Here is a 16,273-nt window from a genome sequence, read left to right on the forward strand (position 1 = left end):
CCCTGGTGCTCCTGGCTCCTCCTCTTTGGTTATTGCACACATAGGATGCCACTTGCTATGCAGGCACTCATGCACCCTGTCTGCATCTATTGACACAGACCGGGCTTCGACCCTTCTCCTCGTTACACATATGATTGACAGCACAGGGGGGCAATGGCTCCTGGTGCTATTAATCTGCCCAGAGAGGGAGGGACAGAGTGGGGAGAGCCTTGGCTCTCATGCACAGCACTTGATTGGGAATGGGCTTAGGTAAGTATAAGGAACAGGAGGAGGGATTCTGTTACACAGAAGGTTTTTTTTTTTTACCTTAACCACTTAAGCCCCGGAAGATTTTACCCCCTTCCTGACCAGGGCTTATTTTGCGATTCGGCACTGCGTGAATTTAATGGACAATTGCGCGGTTGTGCGCCGCTGTACCTAAACGAATTTAACTTCCTTTTTTTCCTACAAACAGAGCTTTCTTTTGGTGGTATTTGATCACCTGTGCGATTTTTTGATCATGCGCTATAAACACAAAAAGAGCGTAAATTTTGCAAAAATAACAATATTTTCACATTTTTTATATGAAATTCCCCAAAAAAAATGTAAAAAACCAAAATTTTTTAACATTTTAGGCCAATTTGTTTTATGCTACATATTTTTGGTAAAAAAAAACGCAAAAAGCGTATTTTGATTGGTTTGCGCAAAAGTTATTGCGTTTAATAACTAAGGGAAAGATTTTTGTCATTCTTGTTGTTTTTTTTTTTAACGCATAATGGCGGCGATCTGCGATTTTTTTTTTTTTTTTTATTTTATTTTTTTTTTTTTACGGGACTGCGACATTGCGGCGGACAGATCTGACCCTTGACTGACATTTTTGACACTTTTGGGGTTACCAGTGACATTACTACAGTAATCAGTGCTATACATATGCACTGTTACTGTAACAATGACACTGGCAGTGAAGGGGTTAACTTCTTTTGAGAGAGAGGGGTTAAGTGTGTCCCTAACTAACTTTCTAACTGTGATTGGTTGTGGCTTGAGGTGTAAGAACAGTGATCAACGGTCCTACATAGTAGAACCGTATGATCACTATTCTTACACAGGGGAGAATGACAGGCGGCTTTGTTTACATTAGCCTCCTGCCTTTCTCCCGGTGTAACGGACGATTGCGAGTGCCCGGGTCCACCGGGCACACGCGCGGGGGGGCTCTGTGACCGAGCGGGAGCGGGTGCGCGCATATGGCGGCGTGCGCTCGCTCCCCAGAGCCTCACAGGCTAGTGACGTACCCCTACGTCACTTTGCCTGTGAGGGGCTGACCGCCGCAGTATATGTACTTGCGGCGGTCGGCAAGTGGTTAAAGGGGTTGTAAAGTCAGAAGGTTTTTTTATCTTAATGCATTCTATGCTTAAAGCGGAGTTCCGGGCACAAAAACGATTTTTTTTTGTGCCCCTCCGCTAGGTAGACCTCACCTGAAAAGGAATTGGATAGTTATTTTTATTTTTTTTGTTTACTCACCTTTTTATTGAAGATCGTAAATACTCACCTCTGACTGCTTCCTCCCTCGGAGCCGCGGCTCACCCCGTCACTTCCTGCCTCGCGATGATTCCTGGGAGCTAAACGTCATAGCTCCCAGGAATCAATGCGACGGCACCGGCCCCGCTCGTCATTTCCGGGCGAAGATAAAAAACCTTCTGTGTGCAGCAGCCCCCCGAATACTTACCTGAGCCAGCGATGTTCAGAGTACCTCAGCCGTCCGTAATTATCTCCTTATTGGCTAAGACACAGCAGGGGCGCCATTGGCTTCTACTGCTGTCAATCAAACTCAGTCAAACTAGCCAATCATGAGAGAGAAGGGGCGGGGCCGAACAGCAGCTCCATGTCTGAATTGGTGCAGGGAGCTGTAGCTCGACTCGGGTCCCCCCATAACAAGCTGCTTGCTGTGGAGGTACTCAACAGGAGGTAGTAGCCAGAAGCTCCAGCCAGGGACCCGAGAAGAGGAGGACCGGGCCGGTCTGTGCAAAACCAACTGCACAGAGCAGGTAAGTATAACATATTTGTTATTTTAAAATAAAAAAAAATGAGACTTTACAATCACTTTATTGCATAGAATGCATTAAGGGGGGAAAAAAACATTAGGCTTTAGAACCACTTTAATTACATACAGTTTTTGGAGACGTCATTGGTGAGATACTACCACCACAATTCCCATTTGTGCCAAATTCTGATAATGGTGACACACTCCACTAATGGATCCATGATACTAGAAAATGAACTACTCTTGGGGAATCCAACTGTGAAGAAAATGGAAGAACCTGTACTATGAATTTATCGTGGAGGTTGGAGGGCTATAAGTGTGAAATCAGGTGGAGATCCAACCTACCATTGCCAACCCAAAACTGTGCTATAATTTTTGGGTAGAGCTGACTTTTAAGAGCATATAATTTGGCTGGCAAATCATTTTGGGGTGGAAATGGCAAGCAATGGCTGCTATAATAATGTACAATGATTAGCACATAAATAAAATGTCCTAGAAGACTTCTTTCATGTGTCCGCATGCACAGCAGCTTGAAGTTGTAAAAATCCCAATTGGTTGGTACGGAACATGAGAGGCTGTATGTGTTCATAGTAGCATTTGGTAATTACCATAACAGAACACTCATTTAATGTACATTAGATGCATGTATTCAAAAAAATAAAAAATAGATTGCATTAAAATAGCCTCGTCACCTGTATTTCAGCTGTGATGTACCTTATATATGGCTACCATCATATTATAGTAAAGCGGGCAGCGCTGCCAATAGAAATTATAGATTTAGTTGCTGAGATTTTGGTAAATATTGCAATATTTCCATGACTATATTACATCTGTTCTTTTCTGTGAGAAAGCTAACTTTTTTTGATCTTTTCCATTAAAATAATTTAGCAGAAATAAATGAAATTGAGAAATATAACAGTTGCTTTGGTAGTGAAGATTAAACTGGGAAACAAAGAATCTTTCCTGAACAATGCTTACCCATATCCTATTTTTCATAGTCGGCCCTATGTAATAGAAGTCCGGTTTCTCATATAAATATTTAGGAAAATGCACATGGGGAAAAAGTCTCCAAAGACACAAGATTAAATGTTTTTACATTTGCAAATAGTAGATTCAGCAGAATAAATCCTCTGGGATAATGTACATGTTGGCAACATTAGGAGAATATTGGCAAAGATAGTTAGGCAAGTTGCTCAAAAACTCCAACTGTGCAGAGTCATTCTCTATAAACATGAATATTTAATGTTAAACATGATCTACTAAGGGGCATGCTTTGAAAGTGTGTGTCATTTAATGAACGTTATTAAACAAACTTGAATTATACAGAAATGGAACATCTATTCTGCAATAACTATTCATTTATATCAGTGTCCTAAAAAAGTAGATTATGTGGAATACAGAATACTGTACTAGGCTTAAAATATCAGGCTGGTTTTAGTGAAGTTGTCCTTTAAATAAACCTCCCCTTTAGCATAGCCAATCAAATACTTAGTGTTTGCTACCCCAAAATGTCATATTCTTGTGCCTGCTGTACCATGTACTTGCACTCTTGTATTGCTTCCTTTATGTGAAATAACTGGTGATCCTTGCAGTCCCCTTGCATTGCTATATCAAAATGACCATGCTAAGCATAAGAGCACATCTATCTCCGCCGCCAACCTGACCGGGACCATGTACCAGCGGAGGAACACCTTATAGTTAGCTTCTATCAAGGAAGTATTAAGTAGGGATTTAGAGTTAAATTGTGCTAAGGAATTCCATTCAGCACGATCCAATTATCATTCAGATCCTCCTCCCAGCGGAGCATGTACGGAAGTTTAGTATCATCATCGCGCAACATATTATAGATCGAGGATATGTAACTTTTTTGCTTGTCCACCATGCGACATAGAAACTCCATTTGCGTGGAGGTAGTGATATCACTCTTGTGTTTTAGAGAGGCTACATAATGTGAAATGTGGGTATAGCGGTAGCATTCTCGGCCCGGGAGGGAATGTTTTTCCTGCAACTGATTCCTAGTAAGCAATCCGCGGTGATCACATAGATCCGCCAGCCGGAGAATTTATTTCTATTTTAAACTGAATGGGTTGTTTTATAAGCTAGGAGTTCACATATACTTTAACTTTATCCCCACCAACAAAAAAGTTGTGAGGCCCTGCCCAGTTTTGCACAACCTAAAAGAAAATGATCCCAGATGGGTTCTGTGTCTAGTATGCCTGTGCTCTGCAGTCCAATTAATTCTTATGGATGGTTCATTCTCAACAAGAGGGCCACCATAAATACAGTGGGGTAGAGGGTTATATTTAACTACTTCCGGTCCGCGCTATAGCCGAAAGACGGCTGCAGCGCGGACCCACATTTTCGGGAGGCCGTCTTTAAACGGCCTCCCAGACACAGGCTCCCCGTTCGCTCCCGCGAGCGCGCATCAGGGAAAATCTGTGTTGGCCGTGTCCCTTGGATACAGCCAATCACAGATCGTGGTAAATGTCCAATTACAGCGGCCATTTACCACGTGATCGGGCCGTGCGATGAGAGATGATCTCATATGTAAACATATGAGATCATCTCTCATCGCCAGCGCTCCTTCCTCACACGGAGACTGCAGTGTGATGAAGGAGGAGAGCTGCTCAGCCGCCGGGGACACAGAAGAATGTAATCAGGGCACCGATTACTAGAGGTAAAAAACATACACAGTGCCCCCCATCAGTGCCCACAATCAGTGCCCATAGTGCTGCCAGTCAGTGCCTGCTCATCTAGGCACTGATGAGCACTGACTGGCAGCACTATGGGCACTGAGTGTGGGCACTGATGGTGCTGCCCATCAGTGCTCATCAGTGCCGCCCATCAGTGCTCATCAGTGCCACCCGTCAGTGTCCATCAGTGCCATCCGCCAGTGCCCGTCAGTGCCCAGCAGTCCTACCTCTCAGTGCCCAGCAGTGCCGCCTATCAGTGCTCATCAGTGCCGCCCATCAGTGCCCCCTCATCAGCGCACATCAGTGAAGGAGAAAAAATTATTTATTTTCAAAATTTACTCACAGAAAATAAGAAAAACTTTTTTTTTTTCAAAATTTTCTGTCTTTTTTCTTTTTTTTTTGTAAAAAATAAATACCCCAGAGGTGATTAAATACCACCAAAAGAAAGCTCTATTTGTGTGAAAAAAATGATAAAAATTTCATATGGGTACAGTGTAGCAGGACCGCGCAATTGTCCTTCAAAGTGTGAGAGCGCTGAAAGCTAAAAATTGGTCTGGATGGGAAGGGGGTTTAAGTGCACAGTAGGCAAGTGGTTAAAGGAGACATCCTTAAAAATGAATGCACAGCTGTTTTTTTTTTTTTTTTTTCTTCACTTTGTAATAATGAAGTTGTTGAATTTACCTCATTTCAGCTGTTGAAAAGTTTATGGTAGATATCACACTTACAGTGGATGCAAGACAGCCTATGCGTATTTTTTTTTTCATTAGAAGCATAACCCAAGGTTTTACAGTGAGAACAGAAGGTTTGTCAGCTGACTACAAAAAAAACTTCTACAATAACGGTTTAACAATATAAACCTGCCAAGGATTCCTAGTTTTCAACATTCCAGCTGAAGCACGAGACTGGAATTTCCTTTCAACTCCCTGTTAATGTACCTTTTGAGTATGTACATATCCTAAATCGTTTTTTACTGGTTTTATGGGAGCTTTGTTTGATGTTACCTCTTAATGTGTTGACACAGACAGGTCTCCTCCTCTCAAAGCATCGGGGGGTGTCACCTGAACGATGTATTATCATTTCCAAATTTCACCTGCAGCACCACATTCAGGCATCGCAGCACAACCTTCAAGTGTATTTTCACTTTTGCAACCAAATTGCAAAAACACCTACTTTATAATCGTTACATTTTTCCAATCACATAGCATACCTTAATACCTTAAAAAAAAAATAGTTAAAGATTGTCACTTAGCTTTTTTTAGATGCTCTTTTCTTGAAACTCCAGGACATTTACATGCTAGTCTTCTCTATTATATGTAAATGAGAGGTAGCTCACCCTAAAGTGGGGTACACACTAGTAGAAAATCTGCCGAAAATTCCCATCCGAGGTAAAATCGTACGATTTTCGGCTAGTGTGTACACCACTTTCAGCAGTCGATGCCGACATTTTCAACGAAAAAAAACGGAGGAACAAACACCTAAATTTTTATCGTCCGTCCCCAGACGACCAATTTTCGTTTAATGTATATGCAGTACATCCGTGAAAAATCGTATACGAAAGACCACGGATGATCTGAAGTTACTGACGACCCGGAAGTCTAGGAACAAATGTGCCAAAAAAAAAAAAATCGGACGAGAAATTTCGTGAACATTATGCACTGTCAACTAAAAACGGTTATGACCACTGAGCATGAGAGAGAAAAAATCTGAGGATATTTTGTCCGATTTCCGTCAAGTGTGTACGAGCCTTAAGCCTTTCTATTGGGACAAATCACACTGAACTTGTTGAGAAATGCTAGGAGTTAGGCCGGCCATGCACAAAGCAAATTTCTTTTCTGCAAACATGGGTCAATCAATTGATCGACTTGGTACATTCAGCCTGCTCATGAACGGTTCGAATATTGGCCATTTCAGCAGGAACTGGCCGAGATTCGAACTGTATATGCCTGGCCTTAGCCATGACACCTTCTTCTAAGAAAGAATACATAACAAACCTCTAATGGGAAATTTGAAGGCAAACATGGAAATGCATTTTAATACACTATATGATAAAACATTTTTTCAAGGTTAGACTTAAGTACTGTAAACAGCAGCATGATGAGGGTTTTTACTTATGTTCAGAGGTAGGGTCTCCTGATTCATTGATTTTTTTTTTTTTACCCATAGAAAATGACAAGCACTAAAGTAACCTAAATAAACAGGATCTTGGTTACTTTTCCTCTTTTGGTACTCTTATACCTAAAAACATTCTCCATGTGCACAGATCAACTACTTTCTTTCTTTGAAATCATGGTAGTGGTGCTTGTCCATTTAAAGGGTGAATATAGCAAATAGCTTTCTTCTAAACCTCCCCCCCCCCCCCCCGTTCCTGCAGCACATTCTTGAGATCATCCCTATGCTCTACCATCCTGTATGCATGTCCACATTTGTTAGACTGGCAACAGCTAAGGTCCCTTTCACACTTGTGCGACCTGAAAGTAGCGCAATTTTTATGTGACTTTGATGCAAATTTGACTGGACTTAAAGCAATGCCTGTTTAATCTTGAGGTCTATAGACCACAAGTCGCATCAAAGTCAGACCAAAGTAGTGCAGCGACTAGTTTGAAGTCGCTGCAAATATAAGTAGCACAGATATGAGTGGTACTCATTGGAAATCATGGGAAACGACTTGTCATGCGACTTTGCAGTCCCAAGTCACAGGACAGGTTGCATAAGTGTGAAGGGGCCTAAAGCAATTGAGCCCTGATTAGCTATGGCAGCTGAAAAGGTTTTTGTTTGAAAAACAAGATGGGATAAAAGAGGGTGTGTGAAAAACAGCCGATCCCTAGTTTGAAATACTTACCCACCAGTCTGCTAACAAACCAAAATAAACCTGTCTAACAAATAAGTTAAAAGCAGGAGTTTAGTTAACACATATTTGCAAATGCATGCGGAAGCTGCAAGGCCAGCGACAAGGCATCCTGCGTTCTTGCAGAACCTAACACTAAATAACACTGCTCAACCTGAGTGTATAAGTGTCTTCACAAAGGGAAGTACATGCTTGCTAATAGGTGGATTGGAAACAGATGGGATTGGAGACCGCCCAATCCTCCCCCCACCTGCTCCAATCCACGACTGGCAACGAAAAACGCATGGCTGCACAAAAAAGCCATGGGGTGCAAACTAAATGTGATCAGCTGGGAAGCACACACCCCCATCCCTTTAGTAAAGATGCCATAGGCAAATTGGGACTTTGAGTGAGACACCCGCCTGTAAAGCAAGCGTCTCCATCCCTAGTAAGATACAAGAAATGGGCAATTTGGGACTTTATATGAGAACTGGCGAGCACTGCACAGTGTCTCCATCCCTGTCAATTGAAAAACAAGATGGGATAAATGAGGGTGTGTGAAAAACAGCCGATCCCTAGTTTGAAATACTTACCCACCAGTCTGCTAACAAACCAAAATAAACCTGTCTAACAAATAAGTTAAAAGCAGGAGTTTAGTTAACACATATTTGCAAATGCATGCGGAAGCTGCAAGGCCAGCGACAAGGCATCCTGCGTTCTTGCAGAACCTAACACTAAATAACACTGCTCAACCTGAGTGTATAAGTGTCTTCACAAAGGGAAGTACATGCTTGCTACTAGGTGTCATTATATAGTATATTGCTCTACCATGCTTCTTTATAATGAGTTAGCAGCAGGTTCTCTGAATTAATTGAAATATAGTGCATAGAAAATGGTCTGGAAAGCCTCACACAGGCACAGGCCCAAAACAATTACAACTATGGCGATTGTTACACTGTAAGAAAACTTTTATAGCGGCACATTGGAGAGTTGCGGCTTCATTACTAAATGGCTTACACCTCCTCTCCCCGCTTCAGGTGTGAGATTGAATGCCATCATTAATCTTGCTGCTGGGCCAGTGACCAGCTTACATTTGCTGTGGCCCCAAACACATTCAACCTAAATCATTCAAATGACCCAGAAAATAAGCTTTCACTGAGGCTCCATTCACATATTGGCATCCCGAATCACGGCAAATTGCGGGATGCCCATTGTACTTCTTTTGGGTGACAGGCATCATGCGATTCTATTTGCGTGATTTTACCACGATACGTCGGGTGACAATCGTGGCTACATCGCACTGCATTTGGTGTGCCATTGGAAGTGACAGGAATTGAATGGGCGTCCCGCAATTTGCAGTGATTTGGGATTACGGGCAGAATCGCAGCGATTCTGCACACGATTCGGGATGGCAATATGTGAATGGAGCCTTAAGGTTTGCAAAAATGATACAATTCATATTGTGCTGAGAATGATTCTATCTAAAATATTTCTGAATTTATATAAACAAACTAAACTCTTTCTCTTTCTTTTTCTTCGCTTTCTGTGTCTCCGGCATCACTTGGACTTCACCTTTCCAGAAAGTAAGTAATTTATGTGAGTTATACATAGAACTTGTAACAGTAAAATGCATCTAAGATTTAAACCTAAGAACAAACGTTTGATGAATTGCATTTTGGTGTCTGAATTAGAAATGATTAGAAAACCTTTTTTTCCCCTTTTTCACCTGGTAATTGTTTCAATAATACACTAACTGTCCTAGGGAGAGAGAACCGAGGTGAGCATCATCATGCTTGGTTTATGAGGTTTATTTCTACTTCACAATAGGGTTCATTTACTAAAACTAGAGAGAGCAAAATCTGATGCAACTGTGCATAGAAACCAATCAGCTTCTAACTTCAGCTTGTTCAATTAAGCTCTGACAACCTTCCAATCCTGGAAGGTGATTGGTTTCTATGCAGGGCTTTACCAGATTTTGCACTCTTAAGTTTCAGTAAATCAACCCCAATTTCTCTGCCTCTTTCCTCTTACATAGCATAGGGGCAAGATGTACTTCCTTATAACAGTGTTTGAGATTACACTGCGCCAAATTTCTGGCAGGATCAACTTTTTTTTTTCTTTTACTTATCCAACATACAGTGCCTTGCAAAAGTATTTTCCCCCTTGGCATTTTTTATGTTTTGTTGCCTCACAACCTGGAATTAACATGGATTGTTTGCGGATTTGCATCATTTACTTGATGCAGAACATGCCCACAACTTTGAACATGGTTTTTTTTTTTTTCTTATTGTGAAGCAAACAACAAAAAGGACAAAATAACAGAAAACATAAATTTGCATAACTATTCACCCCCCTAACGTTAATACTTATGTAGACAAAAAGAGAGAGAAAAACCAAGCGCCGATCTAATTGTAGCAATGTACGTTCTTTAACCACCTCCCACCCGGGCCATAGCACATATACGGCCGGGTGGGAGTCTCGTCCTTCTGAATGGACGTTCCGGAACGTCCTTCAGAAGGAGAGAGATCGCGCCGCCGCGGGCATGCGCAGCGGTGCGATCTCGATGTGCCTGTGTCCCTAGGACACAGAGCAACAAGCCTCGGCAGGAGGGCCCTGTGATTGGCCCTCCTGATCACATGACGGCTGTGACCAATCACAGCCGTCATGTAATGTCAATACAGCCGTTGTAACGGCTTCGATCTCTTCTCCTCCTGACAGATCCTGTCAGTGAGGAGAAGATCAGAGGATCGATTCTGCAGCCGGGGTGATCAGTGAGTATTTCTAATTACTCACTGATCACAGGGGGGGGGTCTGTGCTGGTAATCAGATGATTGATTACCAGTGCAGCCCTGGGGGGAGGGGATGCCACTAGAGCCACCAGGGATGCCCACCCATGACCACCAGGGATGCCCACCATGGCCACCAGGGATGGCAAACAGGGCTCAGAGAGCCTGCCAGTGGTGCCCCCCTATCAGTGCTGCCCACCAATGCCATCTATCAGTGCTGCCCGCCAGTGCCCGTTATTGCCATCTATCAGTGCCGCCCACCAGTGCCCATTATTGCCCACCAGCGCTGCCTATCAGTGCCCATCAGTGCCCCCCATCAGTGCCGATCAGTGCTGCCCATCAGTGCCACCCATTAGTGCCCATCAGTGCCGCCGATCAGTGCCCATCAGTGCCGCCGATCAGTGCCCATCAGTGCTGCCTATCAGTGCCCATCAGCGCTGCCTATCAGTGCCCACCAATGCTGCATATCAGTGCTATCTCTCAGTGCCACATATCAGTGCCCATCAGTGCTGCATATCAGTGCTACCTATCAGTGCCCATCAGTGCTGCATATCAGTGCCACCCCATCAGTGTCTCCTCATCAGTGCCTGTCAGTGCGGTGTCATCAGTGCTCATCAGTGCAGGAAAAAAATTATCTATTTACAAAATTTTATAACCTAAACAAAAAAACTTTTTTTTTTTTTTTTCAAACTTTTAGGTCTTTTTTTATTTGTGCACCAAAAAAGAAAAAACCTGGCGGTGATCAAATACCACCAAAAGAAAGCTCTATTTGTGGGGAAAAAATGACACAAATTTGGTTTAGGTACAGTGTTGCATGACCGCGCAATTGTCATTCAAAATGCAACAGCGCTAAAAGCTGAAAATTGGTCTGGGAAGGAAGGGGGTTTAAGTGCCCAGTATTGAGGTAGTTAATATCACATAAAAGAGTGTTACTCACAAGAGTCAATTAAAAGCAGGCATCTCAAAAGCAGTGGGGGAGTCTGTGTGGTCACATCCAGGGAGTCCTCTTGATTCTGCTGCAAAGCTGGTGCTGTGAGGGACGAGCGATGTTCGGCCGTTCTACCCCCACTGCATCTCCAGGAAGTGATGTCACAATCCTCCGACCTGCGTATCCAAGCTGCCCCATCACCGCTGTGGACCTGCAAATCCCCTGCCTCGCAACAGGAGAACATCGCTCGTCCCTCACAGCACCAGCTTTGCAGCAGAATCAAGAGGACTCCCTGGATGTGACCACACAGACACCCCCACTGCTTTTGAGATGCCTGCTTTTAATGGACTCTTGTGAGTAACACTCTTTTATGTGATATTAAAGAACATACATTGCTACACTTAGATCGGCGCTTGGTTTTTCTCTCTCTTTTTGGATCCATAGAGGGTTGCTTCACCCTTCACAGCCTGCAGCCATCCAAGTGTTCCAGCAATTCCTCTGGCCTGTACATTTGCCTTTGCCCACATTTAGACTACTCTAGCAGCCTGTTCAGTCCGATTGCGCCAATCTCCCCCCCTTTCCTAATACTTATGTAGAGCCACCTTTTGCGACAATCACAGCTCCAAGTCACTTTGGATAAGTCTATATGAGCTTGCCACATCTTACTACTGGGATTTTTGCCCATTCCTCCTTGCAAAACTGCCCCAGCTCCTTTAAGTTGGATGGTTCGCACTTGTGAACAGCAATCTTTAAGTCTGACCACAGATTTTCTATTGGATTGAGGTCTGGGCTTTGACTAGGCCATTCCAAGACATTTACATGTTCCCCCGTAAACTACTCAAGTGTTGATTTAGCAGTGTGTTTGGGGTTATTGTCTTGCTGCAAGGTGAACCTCAGTCCTAGCCTCAAATCATGCACAGAGTGGTACAGGTTTTGCTCAAGAATATCCCTGTATTTAGCACTATCCACCTTTCCATCAACTCTGACCAGTTTCCCAGTCCCGGCTGCTGAAAAACATCCCCACAGCATGATTCTGCCACCACCATGTTTCACTGTGGGGATGGTGTGATTTGATGTGTTGGGTATGCGCCAGACATAGTGTTTTCTTTGATGGCGGAAAAGTTCAATTTTTGTTTCATCAGACAAGAGCACGTTCCTCCATACATTTTGGGAGTCTCCCACATGCCTTTTTGCAAACTCAAAACATGCCATTTTGTTTTTTGCTGAAAGCAATGGCTTTCTTCTGGCCACTCTGCCATAAAGCCCAACTCTATGGAGCGTACGGCTTATTGTCGTCCTATGTACAGATACTCCAGTCTCTGCAGCTCCTCCAGGGTTACCTTAGATCTCTGTGCTGCCTCTCTGATTAATGCCCTCCTTGCCCGGTCCGTGAGTTTTGGTGGGTGGCTGTCTCTTGGCAGGTTTGCTGTTGTGCCATGTTCTTTCCATTTGGTTATGATAGATTTGATGGTGCTCCTGGGGATCATCAAAGATTTGGATTTTTTTTTTTTTTATAACCTAACCATTCTCAACAACATTGTCCCTTACTTGTTTGGAGTGTTCCTTGGTCTTCATTACAGTGTTTGGTTAGTGGTGCCTCCTTGCTTAGGTGTTGCAGCCTCTGGGGCCTTTCAAAAAAGGTGTGTATATGTAATGACAGATCATGTGACGCTTAGATTGCACACAGGCGGACATTGTTTTACTAATTATGTGACTTCTGAAGGTAATTGCACCAGAGCTTTTTATATGCTTCATAACCAAGGGTGTGAATACATACGCACATGCCAATTTTCTGTTTTTTATTTCTAAAAAATAGTTTTATGTATATATTCACTTCACCAACTTAGACTATTGTTTTCTGATCCATCACATAAAATTCAGATTAACTAAACAATGAACTTAAGGCTGTAATGTAACAAAATAGGTAAAAAGTCAAGGGGGTGAATACTTTTGCAAGGCACTGTATATATACTAAAAGGGGTTAATTTTTAAGGTTTATATATACTTTGATTTGACATTGCAAAATGGTCCTTGCATTATTGTGGCAGCTTTGGTTACATTTTCAAACTGAATTCCTGTTGCATATAATCAGTTATATGAAAAAACCTTTTCAATGCAAATTTAATCAGTTTTTGCATTTTTCATGATGTGGTTAGAATGTTTAATAGAAACTGTAAGCTATTGCTTAGTAAAACAAAATTATATTTATTACGTTTGAAATGCCGTTTGACGTTTCTTTCAATTTTAGCAGTCCCTCTTTTTAAACAACTTCACTACTTGGGGAACTAAAAAACATTAGAAAAAAAGTTAATGAGCATATTCCATTCATTCAGCTCTGCTTCCCCTTCCACAACTCCCCCAACACGATTATCGCAATTACCGGCTGTCAAAATGACAGGCGAGAATAGCTGTTTATGCCATAGCATGAGCAATTGTCCAAATGTTATATCAATCTAAACACTGGTACCACTAAATTATATTACATTATATAGCAGTGTGAACAAATTTGAAACTGCAGAATCCAACTGATGCTGCATCTGTTCCCCACCGGCTCTGTAGGGAGAAATGGGCAATCGAACACCACTGATTGCTTAGTTCACCGCCTCTGCTCTGAGCAGAGAGACAGGACTGTCAGTCTCCGGCTATCTGCTCTGCCCCTCCAGTGCTCACTGGAGCACTGGGCTGTGAAGGGGATCGGAAGGGGCTGTCTCGGGCTCTCAACTGATCACTGAGAGGCTGAGGCTTAGGCTGAGCCAGGTGCCAGTCCAGGGTTCAGGTGGATCCCGGCCATTTGGTCGGTATCTTTTCAGAGCCTGGACCAGCTCTGTGATGTCAGCCAACAGCAAGCATCAGCCCGCTGTCTACTGAAACGGGTCACAAAAACAAACTGCACTCCTTTTGATCCTTAGGTGAAGTATAGCCAATATAGCTATACTTCTCTTTTATGGCTACCTTAAGCCCCAGTTCACACCGAATGCAGCTTTGAAATCCTGCAATTTTATATGCAGGTTGACGACATACATCTGTGCGACTTCATGCAAAGATGTCAATGCAAGTCGCACATGAAATCGCCAAAAATAGTGCAGGAACCTTTTCAAAGTCGGTTGCAAGTCTGAGCCGCATGGATTTCAGCAGTTCTGTAGCCAGAAATAGGGTATGCAACTTTGATCTGTCAAATCACATGACAAGTCACACAGGAGTGAACGGGAACTTACAGCATTTTGGAAGATGAAAGAAGCAAAAAGAATGCTGATAATTGCATTTAGTTCTTTCTTGGTTAGTTTCTTTCAAATAATAATGCTTCTCATTGCTGTTAGTTTACCAAATACCATTCTCTGATTTGAAAATACCAGTTTTACACTCCAGTCAGCATTATTAAAAAATACTATGTACTGCCCCTTCACACTGCTAGTGTTAAATTATTATTTTTTTGCTTGAGGAATAGGAATAAGCAAGAACGTATTCCTTCCTCTGCTCTCTGAAACTTCTGGAGTGTGGACAGGCCCTCAGACCTGGTTCACACTACTCCGACTTGGGACGCGACTTGTGCGACCTCAAGTCACCCCAAGTCGCTTGTCATTAACAATTCAATGTAAATGAATGAGAGCCATCTTAATATGCCCTACTAAAGTCGCTCCGACTTCAGAAAAGGTTCCTGTACTACTTCAAGGCGACCTCTATCTCACTTGTGCACATAGACTTCAATGGGAGTCGTCTCTAAGTCGGATCCTTATCTATTTTCAAGCGACTGTGATCAGACTTTCCAGGAAGAAGAAAAAGATTACCCAGGCATTCCCCACAGACAAAGTCGCCTATCATTTAAGTCTCTTCAAAGTCGTGCTAAAGTCGCGCTAAAAAGTCGCTTCTTCATGGGGCGACTTTCTGGTCGTGGCAGTGTTAACCGGCTCTCAATGGGCTTGCATGCAATCAGTAGCGTATTTTGGTTTGGTGCTGCCCTAGGCAAGACTAAAATTGGGCGCCCCCCCTCCTATGTAAATTTGCCCCACTCCTTTTTTAACGGATGTGACTCCCTCCAAAATTGAAGGACTACAAGTCCCAGCATGAACCCCTAAAATCTCACGAAAGGGGGGGGGGTGAGAGGAGGTGGGTGAGAGAGAGAGGGGGGATCAAAGAGTGAGAGAGAGAGGGGAGATGATATAGAAAGGGGGGATGAGAGAGGGGGGATGAGAGCGAAAGAGAGAGGGGATGAGAGAGAGGGGGTGAGAGAGGCGGCTCTAGCAACCAGTGGCCAATAGAGTCTCAGGTGGAGGGGGGCGGCTTTTTTGCTGCTCCCCTGCAAAGTGCCGCCCTAGGCCTGGACCTTGTTGGCCTAGGCCAAAATACAGCACTGCATACAATGCAGGACCACTGGTCGTGATTTGTATGTAATGATATCGGAATGGCTGATATGGATGATCGGCATAGAGGAGCAGCTTCAGGGGACTGATAGGAAGGAAGCCTCTGGGGGCAATTTATAAGATTGCTGACTGGAGTTCAGTTTTAAAGGTTTGGCAGAAGTGTTTGCTATTAATTATTGGTTACTATAGCTAGCAGATTTTTTACATTTTAATGAATAAGCCAGCTGTAGTGTGGCACATAGAGATTTATGGATGTCCGCTGTATATGTATTCCACAGTAATTCCCACAAATTTCTGATAACTTAATCTGCTCTACAAATTTGATTCGGCAGAAGAGAAACAACAAGGCTTATAGGTTTACATTCTCCCCAGAGACCAAGATCATGAAAACAAAAAGACTGATTTGGAAGTGGAACAGCTTAATTGTGTCTGCTTAAATATAAAAATCACTAAAGTTAATCCTGTTTGTAGGATAATCCTAAAATGTAAGCCTCAAGTGGTTTGATGACCCTGCACTTCTGCAGGAAACCGTCTGCTTAAAAAAAAAAAAACCTTTACATTTACTGTAAAATGAAACCATTTTCCTGTATGCATGGATTGCCAAAAAAGCGTTTTCTCATTAAAGAGAATAATTTAATTAAAAAAGATTCTCTTGTGTCCTTGAAGA

This window comes from Pelophylax lessonae (genome assembly GCF_965119305.1).
Source record: "Pelophylax lessonae genome assembly, chromosome: 5".
NCBI classification, from domain to species: domain Eukaryota; kingdom Metazoa; phylum Chordata; class Amphibia; order Anura; family Ranidae; genus Pelophylax; species Pelophylax lessonae.